At 35.5% G+C, this 24,141-nt stretch overlaps 1 pseudogene; it reads right to left on the bottom strand.

The window, feature by feature from the left end:
* LOC102968026 overlaps nucleotides 1-23,679 on the bottom strand; it is a 42,037-nt pseudogene extending 18,358 nt beyond the window's left edge.
* Between the last annotated feature and the right edge of the window lie 462 nt (nucleotides 23,680-24,141).

The raw sequence follows: 24,141 nt of genomic DNA, 5'->3' as shown, positions 1-24,141 counted from the left end.
AAAATCTTCTAATTTTGATGACACCATGCTTATATTTCCCTCTACCTCTTGAACAATGAAGAATATTTATTATACCTGTATTAATGTTCTCTTCTAGTAGTTCTATTGTCTCTGAAATCTGTAAGTCTGTTTTTATTGTTGTTTCTTCTCTTGATTATGGGTTTTATTTTCAGGCTTCTTTCCATTCCTGGTCATTTTTATTGGATCACAAAGATTGTCAATTTTACCTTTTTAGTTTCTGGATTTTGCTGTATTTCTCTAAATGATATCATATTTCTTCCTGGCATCCATTTAGTTACTTAGAATCAGTTGGAGTCTTTCAAGATCTGAAAAACTAGTTATTTAGGATTAGACTCATTATTAAAGCAATATCCTTCTGAATATTGAACCAAATCTCTATGAAATTCTGTTTATGAGTTTTTCCACTTTGGTTAGTGGGAATACAAACCACTCTCAATCTAAAATGAGCTAATAAATTATTCTCTCTCTTCCTTTAGCAGATCTTCCCCACAGCCTCAGATAGTTTTCTCTCACACATGTGCCAATCAGTACTCAGGCAAAGACTTGAGAAAATCTATTTGCAACTCTCTTTGAGTTTATTGACATACTATTATATATTTGTTTCTATTTTTGTAATCTGCTCATTTGTTTTTTCTTTCTTAAAATTCTTTGTTAAATTTGCTATTCTATTGACAACTTCATGAACTTCACACCCATATTGCATTTTACTCTTTCTTCTTTTCTATCTTATAAATTTAAGGCTGTAAACATTTATTTAACCATGACTTCAGGTGAATTTCCTAAAATTTGATATTTAGAATATTCACTATCATTCTACTCATGCTACTTTTATTTTTTCATTTTCTTAATCTCTTGATGGGGAGTTTTCTAATAATTTCCTCCTACTTATTTCTACCATAATTTCATTATACTAACATTATACACTCTGCTTCAATTTTGAAACTATAATTATGTCTCAGTATGTTGTTAGTTTCTGTAAATATTCTATGTGTATTTCTAAATAATATATTTTTCAGCCCTTGAGTACAATTATATACATATATATATAGTTTATATAAAATTTAAACATACATAAAATTTACTTATGTCACTTTATTGATGATATATACAGTGTCCATTTTTTAATCATATTAGTGAAATCATATTCTACATACCACTAAAAATATTCTATAATCAACATTTAATTTTTTTATCTACTTTTCCTGTTAATTACTGAAAAAGGTGTGAATTTTTTTCACTGTATGGACTAATTATAATTATTTTATTTTAATTTTCCTTGAATTATTTTGAGGCAATATAATTATGTGATATAAGTTCAAAGTTACTCTAATTATGTGCAGTTGAAATTTTTATTACTTTGAAATATCCCTCCTTATAGCTGTTCTCAATATGAAGGTTGACTCAAATCACATATGCTGCCATTACATGTATAGAACCACTGAAATGTTAATGGGTGTCCACAGAGCAAAAGATACTTTTTTTAAAAGATTTTTTAAATGTTTACTTATTTTTGAGAGAGAGACGAAGTGTGAGTGGGGGAGGTGCACAGACAGAGGGAGACACAGAATCCAAAGCAGGCTCCAGGCTCTGAGTTGTCAGCACAGAGCTGGACACAGGGCTCAAACCCACAAACTGTGAGATCATGACCTGAGCTGAAGTTGGATGCTAAACCAACTGAGCCACCCAGGTGCCCAGATCAAGACACTTAAGTAAAGCTTCTCGATTGAGATTTAGAGGTAAAAATAATCAAAAGTGGGGAAGGGGACACAAGAAAATGGAAAATTCTTTTATTAAATCTCTATAATCTATTTTCTCTGTGACAGAGATAAGGAGATATTGTGCTCAAATAAAACAGAAGAAAACATAAATCAAAGAAAATAGAAGAAAAAGAAAATGATCTTTGATCTCTAAAATCAGGAACATGGCAATCAAATTAATACAAAGAATGGGACTGGTAAAAAAATCAGGAACTCTTACAAAGAGGACAAAAAAGAAAACATATACAAGTGGTTCAAGATAGCAGCATAGAAATATTCCTGAGCTCACCTCCTCTCATGGACACACCAAATCTATACCTACATATGAATCAGTTCTCCCTGAAAAAGACCTGAAAACTAGATGAAAAGCTCCTCCACAACAAGGATAAAAAGACCGCATCCAGATAGGTAGGAGAGGCTGAAAATGGTCTTGCCAAAAAAAAAAAAAAAAAACAAAAAAACACTCCCATGGTGTGTGACACACATGGTGTCCCACAATTGAGAGGGATCTCACAAATACAGAGTAGTTCACTGAGGAGTGAAGGGTTCATACTTCACATCAACACCCCAACCCTTGGGACCTTGAAGAGACAAGCCTCCAAAATGTCTGGCTCTGATAACCAACAAAGATTATATCCAGGAGACCCAAAAGACTGTAGGGAATGGAAAGTTTGCTCTTAAAAGTCTCACATACAATCTCACTCACACCAGGACACAGTACAAAAGAAGTAATTTGAAAACCACCTTCACCATGTTTAAGAGATTCATTACACAGATCTGGCTAGGATCATCTGCCAGAGATGCAGGTGTCTATTAGGACTTTCTCTAGGGAAGGAGGTGACAGCAGGCACCATTTTGCATTCCTTCTAGTTTGCTAGCATTGGCAGGCTACCAACCCCATGGCACAGCACAGACAGCAGACAAAACAAACTCCCAGTCATCCTGTGAAAACAGTCTATTTACTCAAACTAGAGCTTTAGCCTGAGAGGCACACTTCAGGATTACTAGAGACTATGGGAGAGCACTCAGAGAATGTAGACCAGAAAACACCAGCTTTGTGTTCTCCCTTGGCATCGATACACATTGCCTGTTCCTTTGCTGAAAGAAGCTTATACACTCATCTGGAGTCCCAATTTTTGCAAATGTCTTGCAAATGTTTCAAGGGGACATCTTCAAATCACCAGGTCTGGAGCCCAGCAGGGGTCAGTACTAGAGTCCCACAGGATTTTATATATTTGTATATTTTGGAAGCTGTTGCCTGATGGTCTGGCTTCAAGTCAGCCTTAAACTCTGAGCTAAGATCCTCCTTTGCAAACACTGACAGAGCTTGGCACAAACTAAACAACTGGAAACTATCAAGAATAAATCAGACTGCCTAGACAATCACAACAGTTCAAGGGACCAAAAACTAGGGCAATGTTGAATAATAAGGTTCATTGCCTACACAAGGGCACTCCTTCAAGACTGGAACAGGTGACTGGTACACCTAATACTTAGAAATAAACAGAGAGAAAACAAAGTTAGGAAACAGAGGAATAGGTTTCAGATGAAAAAAAGAGAAAAAGAAAACCGGGGGGTGGGGACATCTTAATGAAATAGAGTTAGGTAATTGACCTGATAGAGAGTTCAAAGTAATAGTCATAAGGATGCTCACCGAACTCAGGAGAAGAATAGATGAACAAGTAATGATTTCAACAAAAAGAAAATGTAAGAGTACCAAACAAAAGTCACAGAAATGAAGCATACCATAACTGAAATGAAAAATAACTAGAGCAGTTCAACAGCACACTAAATGAAGCAAGAAAGAAGAAGAAGAAGAAGAAGAAGAAGAAGAAGAAGAAGAAGAAGAAGAAAAAGAAGAAGAAAGAAAGAAAGAAAGAAAGAAAGAAAGAAAGAAAGAAAGAAAGAAAAAATAAGCAATTGAGAAGAAAGAGCAGTAGAACTCAAACAGACCAGGGAAAAACAGAATTTTAAAAAGTGGGGAGAAAGCTTAAGAGACCTATTATACAAAATGAAGTAGAATAACATTTACATTATAGAGGTCCCAGATAGGAAAAGAAAGACAGGGACAAAAACTGTGTATGAGAACTAACAGCTGAAAACCTCTCTACTTTGTGGACAAAAACAGACATCCAGGGCCAGGAAGCCCAGAGAATTCTAAATAAATTGAACCCAAAAAGAACCATACCAAAAAACATCATAATTAAAATGTCAAAAGTTAAAGAATCTTAAAAGCAGCAAGAGAAAAAAAAAAAAAAAAAAACAACTTGTCACATACAAAGGAATCCCCATAACACTACAAGCTGATTTTTCAACAGAAACTATGAAGACCAGAAGGGAGTGGCACAACATACTCAATGTGCTAAAAGGGAAAAAAAATATCCAACCAAGAATACTCTACCTGAATCACTATCATTCAGAATTGAAGGAGAGATAAAGAATTCTCCTGACAAGCAAAAGCTAAAGGAGTTCATCACCATTAAACCAGTCTTACAAGAAATGTTAAAGGGATTTCAAGCTGAAAATAAAAGATACTAGTTGGTAACAAAGAAACATACGAAATTAAAAATATATCATTGGAAAGTATAAATATATAATAAAGGTAGCCACTTATAAAGGTAGTATGAAGGTTAAAAGACAAAAGTAGTAAAATTAACTATAACTACAATAATTAGTTAAAGGATAATTACACAAAATTTAAAAATGCAGGGGTGCCTGGGTGGCTCAGTCGGTTAAGTGGCCGACTTTGGCTCAGGTCATGATCTCATGGTCCGTGAGTTCCAGCTCCATGTTGGGCTCTGTGCTGATAGCTCAGAGTCTGGAGCCTGCTTCTGTTTCTGTGTCTCAGTCTCTCTCTGCCCCTCCCCCATTCATGCTCTGTCTCTCTCTGCCTTTCAAAAATGAATAAATGTTAAAAAAAATTTTAATGTAAAAAATATTAAAAACTCATTAAAAACATAAAACATAGGGGAAGAATGAACACATAGTTTTTAGAATGTGTTCAAACTTAAATTACTATTAACTTAAAGTAGACTATTATATATAGAGGGTATTATATGTGAGCCTCGTAGCACAAAGCAAAACCTTATAGAAAATACACAAAAGATAATGAGAAAAGAATCCAAACATAACATTAAAGAAAGTCAACAAACCACAACAGGAGAGAGCAAGGAAAGAAGAAAGGAACAGAGAAGAACTACAAAAACATCCAGAAAACAATTAAGAAAATGACAGTAAGTACATGCCTATCAATAGTTACTCTAAATGCAAATGGACTAAATTCTTCAATCAAAAGACACAGAATGGCTCAATGGGGTAAAAAAAAAAAAGACCCATCTGTATATGGATTAAAAAAGGCTCACTTCAGATCTGAGAACAAACACAAGTTGAAAGTGAAGAGATGGGAAAAAAACATACTCCATACAAATGGAAATGAAAAGAAGGCTGATATAGCTATACTTAGACAAAACACAATTTAAGACAAAGACTCTAATAAAAGAGAAAGAAGGGCACATAATGATAAAGAGGTCAATGCAAAAAGAGAATATAACACTTGCAAATATTTATGCACCTAACATAGAGTATCTAAATGTATAAAGCAAACACGCACAGATTTAAAGAGAGAAATCAACATCAATGCAATAATAATAGAGATCTAAATACCACACTTACACCAATGGACAGATCATCCAGGCAGAAGCTGATAAGGAACATGGGCTTTAAATGACACCTTAGACCAGATGAACATAATACATAGGTACAGAACACCAGATTCAAATACAACAGAATACACATTCTTCTTGATTACACATAGAATATTCCCCAAGATAGATCACATGTTAGGCCACATAACAGTCTCAATAAATTTAAGCAGACTCAAATTATACCAAGGATATAGTCTAACCATAATGGTGTGAACGTATAAAACAATTATAAGAAAAAAACCTGGAAAAATTCCCCAAAAAATGTGGAGATTAAACAACATGCTACTAAAAAAAATGGCTCAACTGAAAAATCAAAGAGGAAATCAAAAAATACTTTAAGACAAATGAAATGTAAATACAATACTATAATAGTGATAGGAGGCATCAAAAGCAGTTCTAAGAGTGGAGTTCATAAAGATATTCTTACCACAAGAAACAAGAAAAATCTCAAATGAACTTTAAATCTAAGAAGCTAGAAAAAGAACAAATGAAGTCTAAAGTCAGTAGAAGGCAGAAAATAATATAGATCAGAGCATAAATAAAGACAAAAAAATAAAAAAATAAATAAATAACAAGATCAATGAAACTACGAGCTGATCCTTTAAAAAGATAAATAAAATTGGCAAACTTCTAGACAGACTTCCAAATTAAACAAAGAGACAGAGACAGAGAGCAAGTAACAGAGTTCAAATAAATAAAATTTGAGAGAAAACAGATGCTATAAATGATACCACAGAAATACAAAGGATCATGAGACTACTATGAACAAATATACACCAATGAATTGGACAACCTAAAAGAAATGGATAAAATCCTAGAAACAATCTTCTAAGACAATCAACAAGAAAAAGAGAATCTGAATAGACCAACTGCCAGTAAGGAGATTGAGTTGGCAATCAAAAACTTCACAAGAAACAAGTCAAATGGGATCATGAGTAAATTCTACCAAACATTCAAGGATTTAATATCTCTCCTTCTCAAACTCTCCCAAAATATTAATGGAACACATCCAAACTCATTTGACACAGACAGTATTACATTCATATGAAAACCAGACAGAAACACTAAAAAAAAAAAAATCATCATAGGCCAATACCCTGGTGAACACTGGTGCAAAATTTTTATACAAAATACTAGCAAACTGAATTTAAAAATACATTTAAAAGATTATACATATGATCATACATATGATCAAGAGGGATTTAGTCCACACACACAAGGATGGTTCAACATTTGCAAATCAATGTCACACACCACATTTACAAAATGAGGAATGAAAATCATACAGTCATCTCAATAGATGCAGAAAAAGTATCTGACAAAATTCAGTCTATTTATGATTCAAAAAATCTCAACAAAGTGGGTATAGAAGAAAAGATCTTAACATAATAAAAGCCATATATGACAAACCAAGAACTAACATTATACTCAATGGTGAAAGGCTGAAAGCTTTTCCCTTGTAAGATCAGGAACAAGAAAATGATGTCCACTCTGGCTACTTGTATTCAACATAGTATTAGGAGTCCTAGCCACAACAATTAGGGAAGAAAAAGAAATGAAAGCCATCCAAATTGAAAAAGAAGACGTAAAACTCATTATTTGCAGATGACATGATACTATATATAGAAAACCCTAACATCTACCAAAAAACTATTAGAACTAATAAATAAATCCAATTAAAATAGGATACAAAATCTGCTGTGTTTCTATATACTGATAACTATCAGAAGGAAAAATTTAAAAAACAGTCCTATTTACAATTTCATCAAAATGAAAAAAAATACCTAGGAATAAATTTAACCAAGAAGGTAAAAGACCTGTACACAAAAAAGTATAAGACTGATGAAAGAAACTGAAGAAGATACAAATAAAATGGGAACATATTCCATGCCCATGGAATGTAAGAATTAGTATCATTAAGTATCTATAATACCTAAAACAATCTATAGATTCAATGTAATCCCTATTAAAATTCCAATGGCATTTTTCATAGAATGAGAACAAATAATTCTAAAATTTGTATGAATCCACAAAAGACCCCAAATAGCCAAAGATATCTTGAGAACAAAAAACAAATTTGGAACTATAACACTTCCTGATTCGAAACTATACTAAAATAAAAACATATGGTAATAAAAACAGCCTGGTATTGAAATAAAACAGATACCCAGATCAATGAAACAGAATAGTGAGCCCAGAAATAAATACACACATAATAGTCAATTAACAAAAGAGCCAAGAATATACAATGGAGAGAGGACAGTCTCTTCAATGAATGGTGTTGGGAAAACTGGACAGCTACATGCAAAACAATGAAACTTGACCACTTATTTACACTATATGCAAAGATGAACTCAAAATGGATTAACGATTTGAATGTAAGACCTGAAACCATAAAACTCCAAGAAGAAAACATGGGCTGTAAGCACCCTGACATCAGTCTTAGCATCAAATTTTTGGATCTGACCAAAAAAAAAAAAAAAAAGGCAACAAAAGCAAACATAAAAAAGTGGTACTACATCAAACTCAAAAAAGCTTCTGCACAGCAAAGGAAACCATCAACAAAATGAAAAGGCAACTTACCAATGGGAGAAAATATCTGCCAATCATGTATACAACAAGGGGCTAACATCCAAAATATAGAAAGAACTCAAACAATTCAATAGCAAAAAAAAAAAAAAAAAGAAAGAAAGAAAAGAAAGAAAGAAAGAAAAAAAAAAGAAAAACAAGAAATCCAGTTAAAAAATAAGCTGAGGAGCTAAATAAATATTTTTCAAGGAAGACATACAGATGGCCAATAGGCACATGAAAAGATGTTCAACATCACTAAACATCAGGGAAATGTAAATCAAAACCACAAAGAGATATCACCTCACACTTGTCAGAATGCCTATTATCCAAAAGTAACAAGTGTTGACAAAGATGTAGAGAAAAGAGAACCCTTGTGCACTGTTGGTAGCAATGTACATTGGTGCAGCCACTCTGGCAAACAGTAGGATTTCCTCAAAATATCAAAAGTAGAACTACCAAAATGATCTAGCAATTCCACTATTGTGCATCCAAGGGAAAAAAAAAAGAAGAACTCTAATTTAAAAAGATATATGCAGTCCAATGTTCACTGCAGCATTATTTAAAATAGCCAAGATATGGAGGGTGGCTCAGTCAGTTCAGCATCTGACTCTGATTTTCACTCAGGTCATGATTCCAGGGTTGTAGAATCCAGCCTCACATCTGGCTCTGCACTGAGTTTGGAGCCTACGTAAGATTCTCTCCTCTTCTGCTCCGTTCCCCTGCTCACTCGCTCTCTCTCTCTCTCTCTCTCTCTCAAATAAAATAGCCAAGATTCAGAAACAACCTAAGTGTCCATCAATGGATGAATGGATAAAGAAGATGAAGTATAGAAATACAATGGAATAAAAAGCTATAAAAAGAGACTGAAATCTTTCCACTTGAGACAACATGGATGGAACTTAAGGGTATTATGCTGCATGAAATAAGTCAGACAGAAAAAGACAAATAACATATGATCTCTCTTATATATGGAATTCAAAAAACAAAAGAAATGAGAAAACAAAACAAACAAAACCAATCTCATATATGAAGAACAAGCTGGTGGTTATCAGAAGGGAAGAATGGACAAAATGGGTACAGGGCGTTGGTTAGTTGTATAGTGCTAGATTGTAACTAGACATTGTGGTGATCACTTTAGTGTATAGAAAAATCTAATTATTATGTTGTATATATGAAGCTAAGATAATGTTATATATCAATGTTATATACCAATTTTACCTCAATGAAAAATAACAATTATAGAAAATAGAAATGATATGAAAACAAGAGACTAATATAACAAAAATGGAGGCTTAGTGTAGAGGCCACAAAGACCAATGCCCAACTAATAAAGTCTAAAAGTAGAGGTCAGAGGGTGCAGAGGGATAAGTTCTTAAAAAATAACATTAGAAAAATACTATAGAAAACTGAATCTGCACATTCAAAGTATCCACAGTTTATTCAAAACAATATATAGTAATACTTTTAATATACCTAGCCCCACAGAGTTTTGAATTACCAAAAATCAGATGAATTGAATTCCAAAGAGAAGGAAAAAAATTAGTACAAATGATCTGGTGAAGTCAGAGTGGCATGGAATTTCCCAGAGGAGAGTAAAGAAAGTAAATCTATGACAAGAGTAAAGGGAGACTGCAGGTGTAGTTAAGCAGCTGGCACAGAGAACAACCAATACAGGTGGGAAGAAGAGACGGCGGTACATCAAAGGAAGGTGTGTGGGAGAAAAATGAAACTAATGAATCCACTTGATACATTTGTGAATTTGGAAAAACATAAAGATATGCATTTAAACATTTGGCAAACTACCTAAGGAGATCTACAGAAATCTAAGCAAGTGAAAAGTGAAGACAATTACTGATCTCAGGAAAACAAAAAGTTGTATGAAACAAAAATTATAATCATAATTAATTTACATGATCAGCCAATAATGTTTACATTGTCATCATAATGTAATAATGCAAACACTGACTTAACTAACATTGTATTATTAGTAAAATGGGTAAATCGTGGATTCTGGTCTAAGATGGCAATGTTGGAGACTCTGAACTCACCCCCATGGAACAGACTAAACCATACCTAAATATAGAACAACCCCTCCTCAAGAACTAAGGGCTGACTGAACTGAGGGCACAATAAAAGACAGAAGAGCAAAAGACAACAGCAAGAGAGATGGAGACATGGTAACAATGGGAAACTTCACCCCTGACCCTGTGAACTTCAGTGGAAAGGGACAGTACTGAGGTACTGTAATGGATTCCTCTGTCAGTGGGCACAGGGAAAAAAACAAAAAACAAAAAACAAACAAACAACAACAACAACAAAACTACAGTTTAAAAGAGCAACTAACATAAAACTGACAGCACTAGAATTATGCCAAACAGCAGGGAAGCCGCAGCAATGCTTTCCAGGTCAGAGGGACCGGAGAATGACACTGCTTATGCACACCCTCTTCCTTAAAAGTACAGATGGGAGCAAGATTTGGTCCCTATAACGAGTCCCAGGTCCTGAAGCTGATACCAGCCCTGGTCATTCTGGGGCACAGAAAATAAGGCCCAGGTTTTTCTTTCTTTTCCTTTCCTAACCCATTTCCCTTTTTCTTTTCCCTTCCCTTTTTTTTTTCTTTTTTTCTTCCTTCCTTTTCCCTTTTCTTTTACTTTCTTTTTTCCATTTCTTTCTTTCTTTTTTTTTTTTAAACTTTAATGTTTTTATTTATCTATCTTGAGAGAGAGACAGAGAACATGAACAGAGGAGGGACAGAGAGAGACACAGAATCCAAAGCAGGCTCCAGGCTCCGAGCCATCAGCATAAAGCCGGATGCAGGGCCTGAACCCATGAACCGTGAGATCATGACCTGAGCCCAAATCAGACACTTAACCAACTGAACCACCCAGGTGCCCCTCCATTTCTTTTGCTTTCTTTTTTAAATTCTTCTTTAAAAAGCCGCAGTTTTTAACAGTCTCTTATGCTTTGGTTAAAAACTGAGAACAAACTGAGGGTTGACGGGGGGTGGGAGGGAGGGCAGGGTGGGTGATGGGTATTGAGGAGGGCACCTTTTGGGATGAGCACTGGGTGTTGTATGGAAACCAATTTGACAGTAAATTTCATATATTTAAAAAAAAAAAAAAGCCGCAGTTTAAAACAGCAACTAGCACATAAAAAAGCCAGCCCTAGACCTCTACCAAGCAGTGGGGGTAGCTGCTGGAAAGCTCTCTCAGTAGGAAGGGGTAACACACATGGTCTACACTCCCCCTCCACCTTGAAAGCATAGACACATGCACAGTCTGCAAGTGCTAACCAGCTTGCCACCTCAGTGAGCCCTGGCCCCTACCCCAAATCAGCCCCAGCCATCCCACTAAGGTGGCTACAGGGTGGTATACACCAGCACACCCCTGGTTAGCGCTAACTATAGTTCTAGCCTTTGCACCAAGGTGATACAGACACAAAACATTCCAGAACACTTCAAGCCTACACCATTTTGGCTTCAGACGGCTTGTTAGTGCAGAGCTCCAGAACTTCTCAGCTGACATCTGCTTCAGATCCAGCCACCCAGCCAGAGTGCCCCCTGTGAGGGGCACCCAAGAACATTCCTGCCAGAATCAGCCTCAGCTCCAATCCTCCAGCCAGAGTACCCTCTGTGCTGAACACCATGAAACACCCCAACCTGTACCTTATTCAGCATCAGCTGTCTTGCCAGGTCACCCTCAGTGTACAGAGCCCCAAAACAACATGGCATGCAACCACTTCAGCTTTAGCTATCTTGTCAGGGCACATTTTTTGCAGAAAGCCCAGGGACCATACTGACCCATGCCCGTTTCAGCATTAGCTGTGCTGCCAGGGCATCCTCTGTACAGAGTACCATACGATCCCCCCAGCTTGTATCCTGCCTCAGCAACAGCTGCTCCTTTAGAGCACTTTCTGTACAGAGAGTCCTGGAACATCTGCATTTACATACACTTCAACTTCAGCTATCCTGCCAAAATGCCCTCTGTGTGTAGAGCCAATGTCCCCCTGGCTTGTACCCACTTTAGTTCCAGCTATACTTCCAGGGCACCCTCTGTGCAGAGAGCTCAGGAACCTCCAGGGTTGCATGCCATATCTTCTCCAGCCACCTTGCCAAGGCACTCCCTGCACAGAGTGCTCCAGCTTGCTCCCATATCAGCTTCACATGTCTTTCCAGGGTGGCCTCAGTGCATAGAATCTCAGGACACCTGGCCTGCATCTAATTGAGCTTTAGCTGTCCTAACAGGACACCCACCATGTGGAAATCACCACGACCAAAAGCCCATGCCAGGCACAGCTCCAACCAGTCAGCAAAAGTCACTAAGCACACACAGTCTTCATACAGGAAGATGATATACAAGACCATTCCTTCAAGCTTAGGAGAAGTACCTGTTCCACTTAATCCATAGAAATAAACACAGAAAGTCAAGTAAAATGGGGAGACAGAGGAATGTGGTCCAAAAGAAAGCACAAGCAAAAAACCTCAGAAAAGAACTAAATAAAACGGAGATAAATAATATGCCTCATAAAGATTTTAAAGCAATGATCTGTAAAGATACATCAGGCTGGAGACAAGAATGAAGAACTCAGTAAGACCTTCACTAAAGAGATAGAAAATATTAAAAAGAATCTATCAGAGTTGAAGAATACAATAATTTAAATAAAAAACACACTAAAGAGAATCAACAGTTGACTAGCAGATGCAGAAGAACATATCAGTGATCTGGATGACAGGAAACTGGGAAGCACCCAAGCTCAACAACAAAATGAGAAAAGAATGAAAAAAAATAAAATGAGGACAGGTTAAGGGATCTCTAGAATAACATTCAGTTAACAAACATTTACATTATAGGGTTCCCAGAAGAAGAGAGAAGTCATAGACAACATATTTAAAGAAACAGTAGTTCAAACTTCTGTGACACAGCGAAGGAAACAGACATCCAATCCAAGTCGAAGAAAGAGTTCCAAACAAGATGAACCCAAGGAAGTCCATATCATGACACATAATAATTAAAATATCAAATACTGGGGCGCCTGAGTGGATCAGTCAGTAAGTGGTCAACTCTTGATTTCGGCTCAGGTCATGATCTCATGGGTTCATGAGACAGACCCTGCGTTGGCTCTGTGCTGACAGTACAGAGCCTTCTTGGGATTCTTTCTCTCCCTCTCTCTCTTCCCCTCTCCTGCTAATCCTCTCTCTCTCAAAATAAATAAATAAACATTAAAAAATGTCAAATGTTAAAGATAAAGAATTGTAAATGCAGCAACAGAAAAGCAAGAAGTTACCTACAAGGAAAAACCTATAAGACTATCAGCTGATTGTTCAGCAGAAACTTTGAAGGCCAGAAGGGAGTGGTATGATATATTCAAAGTGCTGAAAGAAAAAAAAAAGAAAAACTATAAGCAAGAGTACCTGGCAATATTATTATTCAGACTTGAAGGAGAGATAAAGAGTTTCTCAAACAAAAGATGACCAATATCACCAATAGACCAGCCTTACAAGAAATGTTGCAGGGACTTCTTTAAGTGGAAAAGAAATGGGCACATTTAATGTAAGAAAATTATGAATAAAAAGATGTCAAATATGTCAGCATACATATAAGATGTGGAAGAGGGAATAAAAAGTAAAAAAATGAAAAAGAAAAGCAAAGTGTTTTTTTCTTTTCTTTTCCCGTCTTCTTTTTTTTGGGAATGTGTTTGAACTTAAATGAGCATCAGATTAATATAAACTGCTATTTATTTAGGACATTTTATATAAACCTCATAGTAAGTACAAACCAAAAATCTATACTAGATACACACAAAAAAATAAAGAGTAAAAAAGTCAAACATAACACTAAAACTCATCAGTCACACACACACACACACACACACACACACACACACAAAAGACGGCAAGGGGAAAAAAAAAAAGTTAGTACACAAGAACTAAAAAAACACCCAGCAAGCAAATAACAAAATGGCAATAAGCACATACCTATCAATAATTACTTTAAATGTAAATGGCCTAAATGCTCCAATCAATACACCTAGGGTGGTGGAATGGATAGAAACAAACAAAGCCCATTTATATGCTGCCTACAAGAGACTCACCTCAGACCTAAAGACACATACAAATTGATGAGGTGACTGGCTGGCTCAGTCTCTGGAACATGCATGTCTTGATCTTGGGGTCATGAGTTCAAGCTCCACGTTGGCACAGAGATTACTTAATAAAAATGAAAAGACACATACCAACTGAAAGTGAAGGGATAAAAAAAAAGCATTTACTATATAGATGGAAGGGAAAAATAGCAGGCATAGCACTATTTATATAAGACAAAATAGACTTTAAAACAAACAGTGTAACAAGACACAAAGATGGGCATCACATAAAGATAATGGGATTAATCCCACAAAGGTATATAAATATCTATGCACCCAACACTGGAGCACATAAATATATAAAGCAAATATTAAGGACATAAAATGAGAAATTGATGGTAATATAATAATAGTACAAGACCTTAACACTCCACTTTCATGAATGGATAGATAATCCAGGCACAAAATCAACAAGGAAACAGTATCTGTGAATGACACACTAGATCAGATGGACTTAAGATCCATCCACAAACAACTGAATACACATTCTTTTCAAGTGCACAGGGAACATTCTCTGGGATAGATCACATGTCAGGCCACAAAACATACCTCAATAAATTTAATAATACTGAAAATCATACCATGCATCTTTTCTGATCACAATAGTATAAAACTAGAAATAAATCACAGGAAAAAACTGGAAAAAACACAAACAGATGGAGGCTAAACAATATAATACTAAACAACGAATAGGTCAATAAAGCAAAACAGGGAAATATACAGTGTTATAGGCCTATCTCAAGAAATAAGAAAAAGCTCAAATAAAAATAAAATTCAATACTTAAAGGAAAAAAGAACACAGCCCAAAGTGAGTATAAGGAAGGTAATAACAAAGATTAGAACAGAAATAAATGGGGGCGCCTGGGTGGCTCAGTCAGTTGAGCCTCTGACTATGGCCCAGGTCATGATCTCACAGTTCGAGTTCAAGCCCCACATCAGGCTCTGTGCTGACAGCTTGGAGCCTGGAGCCTGCTTCGGATTCTGTGTCTCCCTCTCTCTCTGCTCCTCCCCAGCTCATGCTTGCACTCTGTCTCTGTCAAAAATAGATAAACTTAAAAAAGTTTTTTTTTTTTAAAGAACAGAAATAAATGACATGGAGAATAAAAAAAGGCAACAGAAAAAACTCAATGAAACCAAGAGCTGGTTCTTTGAAAAGATAAACAGAATTGATAAACCCTCAGCCAGACTCATCAAGAAAAATAGAGAAAGGACCCAAGTAATGAAATCAGAAATGAGAGAGAAGTAACAAGTGACACCACAGAAATACAAAGGATTATAAGAGAATATGACAGAACATTATATGCCAACAAATCAGACAACCTAAAAAAAATGGATAAATTTCTAGAAACATACAATCTTCCAAAACTGAATCAGCAAAAATAAATAAAAAATCTGAACAGACCAATTACTGGTAACAACAATGAATCAGTAATCAGAAAACTACCAAAAAATAAAAGTCTAAGATCTGATGTATTTACAAGTGAATTTTACTGAACATTTAAAGAAGAGTTAGTACCTATCCTTCTCAAACTACTCCAAAAAATAGAAAAGGAAGAAAAGCTTCCAAACATTTTCTACCAGGCCAGCATTATCCTCATACCAAAACCAAACACACCACAAAAAAGAAAAAACTACAAGCCAATGTCCCTGAAGAACATAGATGCAAAAATCTTCAACAAAATGTCACCAAACTGCATACAACCATACATTAAAATGTCATTTACAATGATCAAGTGAGAATTATTCCAGGGATGCAAGGATAGTCCAATTCACAAATCAATCAACATGATACACCACATTAACAAAAAGGATAAAAATCATAAAATCATCTCAGTAGATGCAGAAAAAGCATTTGACAAAAGTCAACATCTATTCATGATGAAACTCAAAAAAGTATGTTTAGAGGGAACATACCTCAACATAATAAAGTCCATATATGAAAAATCGACAACTAAGATCATACTCATTGGTGCAAAAACTGAGAGCTTTCCCCTATGATCAGGAACAAGACAATGATGTCCACTCTCATCACTTTACTCAGCATATTAATGGAAATCCTAACCACAGCAATCACACAAGAAAAGGAAGAGGCACCCATACTGGTAAAGTAGAATTTAAACTATCAGTATTTGCAGATGGCATGATACTATACATAGAAAACATAGAAAATCCTAGACTCCACCAAGAAACTACTGGAAGTAATAAATTCAGTAAAGTTGTATGACACAAAATTACTACCCAGAAATTAGTAGTGTTTCTACACACTAATAATGAAGTAACAGAAAGAAATTCAGAAAATAATTGCACTAAAAAGAATAAAATGCCTAGAAATAAACTTAACCAAAGAGGTGAAAACTTTAAAATGTTGATGAAAGTATTGAAGATGATACAAACAATGAAATTTCATGCTCATGAGCTGAAAGAATTAATATTGTTAAAATATCCCTATTACCCAAAGCAGTCTACAGATTCAGTGTAATCCCTACCAAAATATCAACAGTATTTTTTCATAAAACTAGAACAGATAATACTAAAATTTGTATGGGACCACAAAAGACCCCAAAGAAACAAAGGAATATTGAAGGAAAAACAAAAAAACAAAAGTTGAGGTATCACAATTCCAGATTTCAAGATATATTGCAAAGCTGAGGTAATCAAAACAGTATGGTACTGGCACAAAACAGCCACATAGATCAGTGGAACACAATAGAGAACCCAAAGAAAAACCCCACAAGTATATGGTCAATTAATCTCTGACAAAGGGGAGGCAAGAATACACAATGAGGAAAATACATTCTCTTTAATAAATGGTGTTGGGAAAACTGGACAGCTTCATGCAAAGGAATAAAACCGGGCCACTTTCTAATGCTGTACACAAAATAAATTCAAAATGCACTAAAGACCTAAATGTGACACTTGAAACCATAAAAATCCTAGGAGAGAGCACAGTAATTTCCCTGATATCAGCCATAGCAACATTTTCCTAGATAAATCTCCTATAGTCAGGGAAACAAAAGCAAAAATAAACTATTGGGACTACATCAAATAAAAAGTTTTCATACCACGATGGAAACCATTAAACAAACAAAAAGGAAATCTACTAAATGAAAGAAAATATTTTCAAATGATGTATCTAATAAGAGGTTAAGTCCAAAACATATAAAGAATGTACATAATCAACACACACACACACACACACGCACACACACACACACACACACACACCAATCTGGTTAATAAATGGGCAGAGGACTTAAATAGACATCTTCCCAAAAAAGACATAAAGATGGCTAACAGACATGTGAAAAGTTGCTCAGCATCGCTAATCATCAGGGACATGTAAATGAAAACCCCAATGAAATAGCACCTTATACCTGTCAGAATGGCTAAAATCAAAAACACAAGAAATAACAAGTGTTGGTAAGGATGTGGAGAAAAAGGAACCCTCATACACTGTTGTTGGGAATGTAAACTGGTACAACCACCATGAAAAACAATACGCAGACTCCTCAAAAAATTTAAAATAGAAATACTATATGATGCAATAATTCATATATATGTATATATATGTATATATAGCCATAAAAAGATGATATCATGACATTTCAGACAACATGGATGAACCCAGAGGGTATTGTGCTAAGTGAAATAAGTCAGATTGAGACAGTACCATATGATTTCATTCATAAGTGGAATTTAATCAAAAACAAAAACAAAAAAACCCAAATGAATAAACAGACAAAACAAAATCAGACCTATAAATATACAGAACAAACTGATGGCTGTCTGAAGGGAGGGGAGTGGAAGAATGGGAAAAATGGGTTAAGAAGAGTGAGAGATTCAGGCTTCCAGTTATGGAAGGAATACACCATGGGAATAAAAGGCACAGCATAACGAATAGAGTCGATTATACTATAATAATGTTATATGGTAACAGATGGTAGCTACACTTGTGGTGACTATATCACAATGTATTAACTTATCAAATCACTATGCTGTACACCTGAAAATAATATAACACTGTGTGTCAACTATATTCAAAACTAAAATAATAGTAACAATAATAAGTAAAAATATAAATGTGCAAATACTGGGAAATAAAATGGGAAGTATAAAAGGCTCACCAATCTTAGCAGGAAGTCAATGCCTGAAATTGATAAATCAGGAAATAATGAGATATGTATATTATTTATAAATATAGCAATAAATTAAAAAATAAAAAAAAAAGAGTTGGGGTATCTAGTAGTCATAATCCAGCTGCCTCAAATTTCACTCTTCTTGATTTTCACCACTGCTTATTTCCCTTTTAATCCACTCATGTCAGCTCTTGTGAGTTTTCAAAATGTACACCTTGCCATTTTTACCCAACTCCTAAAACATACAGAGTTCTCCAGGGGGTTCCCATTGCCTTAGACTCAAATCTTTCACAGGGTGTTGGAAGGTCATGCATAGTCAAGTTCTTCCCTCTCATCACTTACCACTCCACTCTTTCCCTTGCCATCTACACTTCAGCCACACTGACCATGTAGTAATTGGAAAATACCAAACTCCCAGCTACACTGGGGCTTTGAATATATGCTGCTCCTGTTGTTTCAAAATATTACCCTATCCCAGTTACCACATCCCTTTTACACACACACCTTCTGCTTCATGAAAGTATCTCCTTTTTCTTCTTTCAATCCCCAGCTCAAGGACTTGGTTTGGGGATAGATATTGATGACTCTCAGTACATTGAGATCCTCTGCCTAATCTCTCCTTTAGAGAACTTACTCAGTTTTCCATACTTAATTGTCTGTCCCTACATGCCTTTCTCCTCTGCCATTAGACTGCAAACTTCAAGAAATGACAGGTTTTCTCTTTCCTTGTTATTGTACACCAGTATGCAGTACAATACTTAGAATATAATAGGTGTTCCATAAATATTTTATGAATGAATGAACAAATTAAAAATAGTCTAAACATCCAACATCTAGGTAAGTCTTACATAGGTCTGCCACTTACTAGCTATGTGACCTTGAGCAAATCATTTAACCACTCTGACTTCCTCATTTGCAAATCATAATAATACACAGTTCAAAAATCTACTATAAAGATTATAAAGAGAGTAATACACATAGAAGTAAGTTTTTCTGTGTATATGCTATATAAAGGTAAGCTTTCTTTTTTTTTTTTTTTGTTTCTTTAAATCATTAATGATAACCGTGGTATATATTTGATCACAACATGTATTCTCTAAACTTAAAAGTAAAAAGGAAATGAGACAGCACCTCATCAAGAGCAGTGTGCTTCAAGGGGCAGTAGAATATCTATGTTTCCAGAGTAAAAAAGACAAGACTTCCCTAAGCTTTAAAGTTTTCAACCCAGTTCATCCTTATTCACATACTATCACCAAAACAAGTTTAACTGCAGCACAGTTCATAAGGACAAAATATTTCTTTTGTGGCTGGAATAAATGAGACACATAATCTCATCAAATGTATATTCAGTAGGAATTTCACTCTGCCATCTGTGATTTTCACATACTTCAGTGTTAACTCTGAATTTCTAACAGAAAATCCAGCTCTCAAGGACATTATGTGAATTTGTGACATGACAGTAGGACACTTGCTGGGAAGATAAAATAATGAACAAGTGAGATTTTTTTCATCTATCTAGGAGATTCATCTGTGACAGATGTAATAGTGATAATAATTTAATCATAATTATGCTATTATGCCATATTATTATGACAGTTAAGGTTATAATTTAATGTTACACCCTTTTAATTCAATAAAAGTTATTAATACTTTAAAAATCTTTTTCTAGTAAAGGTTTACATCTAGCCAAGATTCCCTTTCTCTTGATGATATGAAAATTATATGCTCAGATAAAAAATAACCCCATGGCTTGAGTGACAAACTAGGTATTAAATTTAGATTCCAAACAGATATTAATTCTGAGAGGTCTTGAGTAAATCCTTTACATTTTCACCTATGCATTTTCTTTTTTTTTTTTTAATTTTTTAATGTTTATTTATTTTTGAGAGAGAGACAGACACAGAGAGTGTGAGCAGGGAAGGGGCAGAGAGAGAGGGAGACCCAGAGTCCTGAGCAGGATCCAGGCTCTGAGGTATCAGCACAGAGCCTGACATGGGGCTCAAACCCACGAGCCATGAGATCAGGACCTGAGCTTAAATCGGACGCTTAACTGACTGAGCCTTCCAGGGGTCCCCACCCATGCACTTTCATTCCCTTTCTTCCTCTGAAACACTTGTTCACTGCTTCACCAAGGGGGGCAAATTTCCCTCACCAGTTATTTATCTTTTCACATTTACTCTTCTGACATCATCCAACTGTGTTCTCTTCATGCTCAGACAGGAGCTGAAGTGAAAACATATATGGACATAAGACATGGGTCTGGACAGAAAAAAAGAAAAAGAAGCTAGTGTGATAAGGCTGGCAGCTTGCCAAGTCTCTACTATTTTGATATGATTTCCCCTGAGCCTGGCTAGAAAGACTGCTGGTGGCTTAGCCAATCTAAATCCCATGGTAAACCCTCCTGAGCATTCTCCCTCTTCATTAGAGTACTGAACCCAGGTTTACAGACAGTACTGCAGGTCAACTCAAGCTCTCCAAAGTGAGTGAAAATACCAACTCAGTTTCTACTCTGTCAAATCAGTGACCCAGACCAGTGCTGCTGAAAATGTAATGTGATGAATCACCTGGTGATCTGTTTAAAGCACACATTCTCATTGGGTGGGCCTGACAGAGTGATGGGATTCTGCATTTCTAACTAGAAGTCCTAGACCATAATTTGAGAAAGAAGGACCAGGAATACCATCTATACAACCCTACTTACACCATCAACTGACCTGCTTCTCTAATTCTCTTTCCCACTTCTCCTAGATTTCCACATTTTTACTACTCTGTTTACATTAAAAATTTAAAAAAACATAATTTGACATGGGATGAATCACACTTATAAAATACCGCAAGAAGTATTTGATTCTATAATTTTTCTAAGAAAGAATGGCATGGTTAAACATACACTGGCTGTGTAATTATACAGAACTGGGTGTGAATTCCAATTAAAAGTTTAATAGCCAGGCAGATTTTAAGACAAGTTATTCAACCTCACAACAGTCTCCTCATCCACAGAGTGGAGATAATACCCACTTCACAGGATTTTTGTGAATAAAAATAAAACAATAACTGAATAAAATAACACAAAATAGTCCCTGAGATACTATAAGTTCTTCATAAATGGTGGGAAATAATGACCAGATATACTCAGCTCAATGGAATTACTTACTATTATACAAAATTATTTTTAAGTTGGAATTTAGTGTGCTAAATATGTCAAAGTTTAAGCAAATGCTTTTAAAAAAAAAAGAAAAATCAAGGCATTATTAACTGTTATATGCTTGGCAAAGGGAGTCTATTTTTAAATTTTGAATTTCATTTGAGATAAATTATTTTGTATTATAAAGTGGATGTGTGGCAGGTTTTTTAATCAGCTTTCACCGCCTTTGAAATACATTTGTTAATTGGAAACAAAATAAGTGGCTTAAAATTTCTGTGGATGCAGCAACTCTAGTTAATATTTTCTAAATGGTGCTTGAAAATAAATATGTATGTATCAAAAAGTACTTGATAAGCAGCTAAATATGAAGAAAAACACCACCTTGCCCAAATCGCTAGTGCATCAAGATATATTGATGCATTGATAGAATGGTCTCTAGTAATTTGCTGCTAATCAGTTTTAAGAAATAGATGACAGCAAGGTATTTTTAAAGAGTTCTTCTGCAGCTGACAAGATTTTAGATTATGTGAACTGACTCACCATTTAAATTCAACTATATAGAATGGTGTGTTATTGATTCAGACAGTCCTTGACCTCAGGGATAACACTTGCCCTAGCTGAGGAAGCCAACTTTTAGTTTGGAGTGTGTTGTCTTTCAGCATCTTTGCCTTTTGACAACAATAAAACAGAAAGTTCAGGAAAGCATACAATGAGTTAATGCAAACAAAGGTGCCCAAATTTACTTAAAGTGTTCATGCTAGGGAAGAATTACAATCACCCATCCTAAAGAAAATCAAGTCAGGCTTAGCGAATATTTTTAACCACCACCCACTTGCACAGTTTGATTCACATTTTGAGGTAAGCAGCTCTGGTTTCTTTTCAGTGTCACTATTGTCTTTAGAATGAAAATTCAGTTTGAATTTCCTACAATGTCTTAGATTTGGGATATGAACTATGCTGCTGGCATGTGATTCAAGCTGTGTAAGGATGTATCTGATTCAGAATTGGAAAATTGTTTTTAAAAAGTTTGGAGAACATATTTCTTAATGATGCCTTCTCTTTCACTCTCACAAATGGGAAAACAGAGCACCGTGATGAGGAGAATATGTTTTCTAAAAGGGTCTTCTCCAGTTGGAGAGATGCCAAATCCCATGGTTGAGAGCAGAGCTTTTCAGCCTAATATTTATTATTTCTTCCAGGTAGCAACAGTTTCTTGTTCTCTTTTCCATTAATTGTTTTTTTATTGCTTCCTTCGTCTTTAGATAGATGATAGATGATTATAGATAGATAGATAGATAGATAGATAGATAGATAGATGATACACACACATTCTCATCCTCTCTCTTTCTCTCACTCTCACTCTCAACCCCAATCCTGTATATGGGTGAAGATAAAGAAGTACATTATATATCCACCAGAATTAATCTACAGGGCTTTCATCTTTGAAAGACACTATTAAGCTTGATGGTTTCCTTTTTAATGGTATCTTCTTTTGGTACATGCCATAAGATAGAAAATGGCATTTTCAGAAAAGTTTCCATAGTCTGCAACACACACACACACACACACACACACACACACACACACACACACACCTGCTTTAAGATGTAGCCAACTCCTGATTATTCTGCAAATGGGAAATCATGGAATATACACATTATATATTTCAACACATTCATTGAAATCCATAGATAATCTTTAAAAGTCTTATCTAATTCAATCACTTTAATTTTCCTCTCAAATTTTCATCAAGTTGCTCACAAATAGCAAATTAATTCATTTGAAATCTAAAAGCTTTGATTATTTTCTGTCCTTTTTACAAATTCTGAAATGCCCCCCCCCCCAAATAATCAGTAAAGATTTGCAGGGGGGATGCTAAATTTAGACCCAGATAATAAAGACAACAGATTTTGACCCCAAATTAAAAATGAGATGTGCTTTTCCAATCAGGGCCTGGCAGAATGGCTTCTTCAAGGAAGGGTAGTGAGAAGAAGGGCTGTTCTGCCAACCATGAGGTACTGACCAGAGAAAATACCATCAACATTCACAATCGCATCCACAGAGTGGGTTTCAAGAAGCATGCCCCATGGGCACTCAGAGGAAATTTGCCATGAAGGAGATGGGAACTCCAAATGTGCATTGACACCAAGCGCAACAAAGCTGCCTGGGCCAGAGGAATAAGGGATGTTCCACACCGTACCCATGTGTGGTGGTCCAGAAAACCTAACAAGGATGAAGCTCTATACATTGGTTACCTATGTACCTGTCACCATTTTCAAAAATCTACAGTTAATGTAGATGAGAACTAACAGCTGATTATCAAATAAAGGTATAAAATTTCCAAAAGTTAAATTAAAAATATATTTTTATGGCTATGAATCAACTTATAACATGGCTATATGATTATATATATACATACACAAACACACATCATTTACACTAACACCTTTTTTTTTTAACTTTTTTTTTTTTTAATTTATTTTTGAGAGATAGAGACAGAGCATGACCAGGGGAGGGGGAGGCCAAGAGAGAGTGAGACACAGAATGTGAAGCAGGATCCAAGCTCTGAGGTATCAGCACAGAGCCCAACACAGGGCTCGAACCCATGAACCATGAGATCATGACCTGAGGCAAAGCTGGATGCTTAATGGACTGAGCCACCCAGG

Source organism: Panthera tigris, chromosome C1, assembly GCF_018350195.1.
Source record: "Panthera tigris isolate Pti1 chromosome C1, P.tigris_Pti1_mat1.1, whole genome shotgun sequence".
Taxonomy (NCBI): Eukaryota; Metazoa; Chordata; class Mammalia; order Carnivora; family Felidae; genus Panthera; species Panthera tigris.
The sequence above is the reverse complement of the archived record's forward strand: the minus strand, read 5'-3'. Positions and strand labels throughout refer to the sequence as shown.